Source organism: Atta colombica, unplaced genomic scaffold (genome assembly GCF_001594045.1).
Source record: "Atta colombica isolate Treedump-2 unplaced genomic scaffold, Acol1.0 scaffold228, whole genome shotgun sequence".
In the NCBI taxonomy this organism is placed as follows: Eukaryota; Metazoa; Arthropoda; class Insecta; order Hymenoptera; family Formicidae; genus Atta; species Atta colombica.
Genome location: NW_017259325.1, coordinates 393,746 through 399,610, shown reverse-complemented (window position 1 = coordinate 399,610; position 5,865 = coordinate 393,746).

Sequence of the window (5,865 nt, the reverse complement as noted above, 5' to 3'; positions counted from 1 at the left end):
ACAAAGTGCGCAGATTGAATTTAGTACTAAATGCAATAAATGCATTATATGAAATATGTATCTCATAACACTTGTTTTATATATTGGAAGTACAAATTAGTTCAGTCTGTTTTTTTGTGCATTTATTTCAAAACAAAATGAATGAACAGATCAATTACAACAAAGTATTGTCCATCGCTGCCTGCTATTTTTTCTCATCTCTCAGGCAATTTTCGAATTCCATCTCGAAAAAATGACTCTTTGGAGGCGATCCAATTTTGGAGCCAATTTTCGATTTCTACGAAAGAAGTGAACCAGTGACTTGCTGCATCCTTCGGAACAACCAGTAATCAGAAGGAGCAATGTCCGGAGAATATGGCGGGTACGGTAAAACATCCCATTTGAGCGTTTCCAAATATTTTTTCATGACTTTAGCGATATGAGGCCGAGCGTTGTCATGAAGAAGAATAATTTTATCATGCCTTTGCTCGTATTCCGGTTGTTTTTCTTGCAATGCACGGCTCAAACGAATCAATTGTAGCCGATACCGATCGCTCATAATGGAATCGCCAGGTTTCAGCAGCTCATAGTAAACAAGACCTTTTTGGTCCCACCAGATACAGAGCATGATCTTCGAATCATGAATGTTCGGCCGTGGTGTTGATGTTGAAGTCGATTGCAATGATTGACCGGGCTTAGCGTAGTATTTTTTCTTCTTGGAGTTGTCGTAGAATATCCACTCTCATCTCCAGTCACAATCTGATGCAAAAAACCTTTTCTCTGTTGTCTTTGAATCAGCTGTTCGCAAGTGAAAAATCACCTTTCAACATTTCTCGGTTTCATTTCGTAAGGCATCCAATTTCCTTGTTTTTGAATCATTCTCATGGCTCTCAATCGTACAGAAACGACTTGTTGAATTACCCCCAATGATTCTGCAAGTTCCTCTTACGTTTGACTCTGATGTTCTTCGAGTAATGCCTCTAATTCTTTGTCTTCGAATTTTTTTGACTGTTCAGAGCGAAGCTTGTCTTCAATGCTGAAATCTCTATCCTTGAAACGTTAAAACCATTCCCTACATGATTTATGAGTTGGAACAGTGTCACCATAAATTTCGACAAGCATTCGATGAGCTTCAGCCGCACTTTTCTTCCAATTAAAGCATAAAATCAAAACCTCTCGCAAATGTTGCTTGGTTAACACAAAATTCGACATTTCAAACACAGTAAAAATCAAGGTTGCATGAAACTCAAACTGATATAAACTGAATATTATTAGCAGAATTTAACCTTTCTGAAACCGCTAAAATCAGCTGTCACTATGAACCATTCACAACAGCTGGAGCTATCTTTAGGGAAATGGACCGAACTAATTTGTACTCCCAATATATAGGAAGATTATAATTATTATTTATTATTTCATATATATATTTACCATTCCTATTCCTTAATAAAACTTTATATATTATGTCATTTTACGTCTTATTTATATACATTATTTATAAATTTTTCATGAGCCGTATATATCTCCCTCCCTTCCCCCTATGAAAAACTATATATCCCATCCCTATAGGATATACGGCAAAAATGCAATTCAAAAAGTTCATTTTTTAATATGAAAAATATTTCGGATTTCTAATATTTTTTCATAGTAATAGACAGTACAAAATTTTTACTGATATAATTCATTTACTTTAAACATAGTAAATAATACTTAAATTAAGTTTTTGATAGATGCGGTGTATATGCCGTAGTTATCCTGTAAATATAACTACAATTTATGACACAGACAGACAGATTAAAGTTATTTCATACAAAAATGTTCTCTCTCCTTGTCATTGAATTTTTTAATCTAATCTTATTCATCATGTTTCCTGTTAGAACTTGATAATTTTGTGACACAGGGCAATTGTAATTAGATCAAAGATACGAGGATTAACTTGATGTAATAAAGGATCGACATTGGGCTAAAAATCTGTTATTTTATGATTTGCATTTAATTATATAACTTATTTTACCATGTTGAATCAAAATTGTTGGGATTTCATTATTTTCGCACATCTTTATCTGATAATCATAAGTATGTTGTACTATTATTTAATTTAATTTAATCTAATCTTATTCATGTATTTCCTGTATTCAAATATTTCCTGTCAGAACTTGATAATTTCGTGCACGGCAATCTTAATTAGATCAAATACATGAGGATTAACTTGATCAATTAATTGATCGACATTGGCTCTTGCTGGAAAATCGGTTATTTTACGTTCTGCGTTTATTTATGTAACTAATTTTGTTGTGACTTCATTATTTTACTTATTTAATTATTTTACATACTGAAGATGGCCGAAACGTTTATGTTTATTTATGTCAACTTGAGAAATTTTTAAATATATGACTTTCGGTAATGACATCCAGCGTGCGGTTTTTTTACTCTTTTATTTATATTGTGTATTTAAGCCACGTCTGACAAATTTAATAACTTGTTGGAAGCGTGACAGTAAAGATCACTAATAAACGAGTTTCTGCGCCTTGTGATCGCTTGAGATAACGAACAAACCTATACAACTATAATCTTCTGTGCACGAAACCCACGAATTCCGCATTGCAGTGGACGTATTGTTATATTTAGTCAGCGTAAAATCGACGAATATCATTAATTGCCACGACCTTTCTCATAAAATCGTTCTATTTTTCAATAACTTGATTATATATATTCCACTTCATGAAAATAGCTAGACACACTTCGGAAAACTGATTCTGGTTATTATTAGATCGATAGAACATTCAACCATATCTTATATCTAGGAAACGAACAAAGGTCGTTTTAAAACGAAATTAATAATAAGATGATAAATTAGAAATTCCTTTGTGATTGTATAGCAAAAACGGATCATCTTTGTGTAATTCTTTTCTTTCGAAATAAAATATCATTACTTCAATTTTAATCCTTAAATAGTTTGTAATACAATTGCCAAATGAAGCTGAAAATAAAATTATATAATTTTGAGAGATAATTTTTCTTAATTAAAGTTTAATATACTATTGAATTTACTACAATCTTTTCATGTAGGATTCTTTAATGTTTTAAAAAATGACAGTTTAATAATTTTATCTAGAGAAAAATGTCTTATCAATCCAATGAATTACATCAAACGAATAGAATTCGAAAAATTTCGAAAAATTAAAATTTCAGTAACACTTTAAGTCGTCATGAATGTTTAATGTTGTCGATTTACATGTTTCAATATGTTCAGGTACTTCTTTTGCACGACATTCTACAGACAAAACTTAAAAGAAAAAAAACATGATCTGAAAATCCGATAAACTCTTTTATTATCTCACAAGAAACATTTATGCAAATCTTTAATTGAAACATAGTATGAAATTTTATCGACTTGTCTAGAAGAACAGAAATACTTATTTGCTATTGAAAAATATTGTACTATTTGCTTGTAAAAATTATTATCTACAATATGAAAAAAATATAATTTGTTGATGTTTGTTGGTGCGGAACACTTAGCCACCACTAAATGTCATTGTTTATCATTATGAATGCGCGATATGTTTATCGTTGTAAATGCAATAATTAGAGGTGAAAATTAGAGGTGAAAAAGTTGCCCCGATCAATGTATTGAGTTACTACAGCTCTGCCAAACTTGTGACTTGATTTTTAAATACTTATATCTACAGAAAAATTTCAATTCCAACCTCTTCATTTTTCATGTTTATATTATTTCATTGATATGTAGAAACAAATGTGCCGAAAATAATCTACTTTTAAGTCTAATTTTTTATAGAAACTTAGTGAAACTTCGATTTCACTTCATCTCACTTTATCAAACTTTACTTATTTAAGTGATATTGTGACCTTAATAGAAATGCAAAGTCAAGAAAAAAAAATGTTCTAAGTGCCATTTGGCATCAATTTGATATTTTGTTTGAGATAGCTACACAAAAGCGAAAGTGTATAAAACTCTTTTTAAACGTTGATAAAATCTAAAATCTACATGTGTATATGTATGTATGTACATATGTCAAAATTTCTAAGGAATCGAAAAGATTAAAATGCAGAATGCAGAATTGAAGATATGCATACTGGAGCATGATACTGAAAAGATTCAATGGTACTGAAAGGGAAGTAATAAAAAGATGCAGACAGGTTGTCGATAGTAGACAAATTCGTCTGGCGCCCCGTCTGGTGCCAAAGAAACAAAGTATAAAATTAGCTTTTTCATCGTCTTTACGCGCCTTACATTGCGTGTTTCACGATGATGAAAAGTGCTTGTCTATCTCGCAACCGGGTGCACTATAAGAAGGTACATACCGGTATGAAGAAGAGGAAGAGGAGAAGGAAGAAAGAACAAGCAGCAGAAAACATACAGCGAGAAAACTCTCGTGACACCGTCGTCACGCCAAGACTTGGTGACCCGCAAACAGCGGGACACTCCATTCCACAAAGGCCGTCCGTCAAGCATCAATAATGTAGAAGGGTCGTAGCGTGGCCTTGCCATGAGGTATCGACTCGCTCGCAAATATCGATTCCATCCGCGTGACCCGACAGTTCAAGATGCTGTCGGATACGCTATACAAAGTCATTTTCATCGTCGCACACGCATACAAACGCTGACCAAATGAGCCGTAATCCGTTTTCATAATTGCAAATCTTGTCATCATTATACAAGGAAGATGCTACGTTAATTTTATCATGAATTCCACAGCACGAACAATTTTTATACTATTCGATTCTAAACTGAAAACATTTTTGCGCTTGTTCGATATGTTTTTTTCTTTCAAGTATAAAGAAATCGAGTTATGAATTGCTGTTATCTAAAATTTTAATATAAAAGTTTTGTCAAATGTTCTGTTGATACAAGAATTTAAAAATATCTTTTAAAAATAAATATATATGCACTTTTGGCTGATTAAAATATTTAACAGCTTTATTAAAGAAATTTCATTGTCTTTTATTGAAGCAAAACGATTATATGTAATTCTTTTTTATTAAATTAGTATCTAATTTAATTAGAGACATTAACTAGAAATAGTTATGCTAAAATTAAGAGTAAAACGTGCATTCATGTATAATTCGTAAAGCGGAAACTTTAGAAAATTTGCTTTGAACTTTATTTTTTATAACAAGAAATAAAGTTTATAAGGAATCAAAAAAATTTAAATGGAGAATTCGAAGATGTGCATGCTGGAGCAATTTGCATAAGTTTCTTTACTTAAAAAAGAGCGAAATTTATATATAGAAAACTAATTTCGAACTTTAAACTTCATGCACTGATTTTCTCTAGTTTCCTTTGGGGGTGTACAGTTATGGACTTTAAATGCGAATACAACTTCCATGTTGAGGATGAAAGATAGATTAAATTAAAATAATATTGGAAATATAATCTAATGAAAATATCGTTATGAGATCGTGATTTTGCTTTTCGTCAGTTAGATTTGTTATAGAAATTTGAACATATTAGAATGTACATATATACAGTTATAGATCGTATTGTATGAAAAATATGAAATCTATTAACGTCATCAAATTGATTTAACTTATATTGCAATTGAAGCGTGTATATATTGTTAATTTTAAACAAACTTTTAGTCTGTTTAGATTTTTGTGAGTTTTATGTTTTGAGACTTACTTTATTTATTTAAAGCAGGCCTGTCCAATTTGAGCTCCAAAGCCAAAACACAAACTCATCAATGTAAAAAAGTTCAATATAAGATTTCATGGACTATTGTTGAGAGGCGTATCAATACCTTATAGTCTCCGAAATCTTATTCATATTGAATTTTTTCGATGAGCTTTTGGCTCCGGAGCTCAAATTGGACAGGCCTGATTTGAAGTATTTCAAAACCACTGAATATGTATTTTTTTATTTATAAT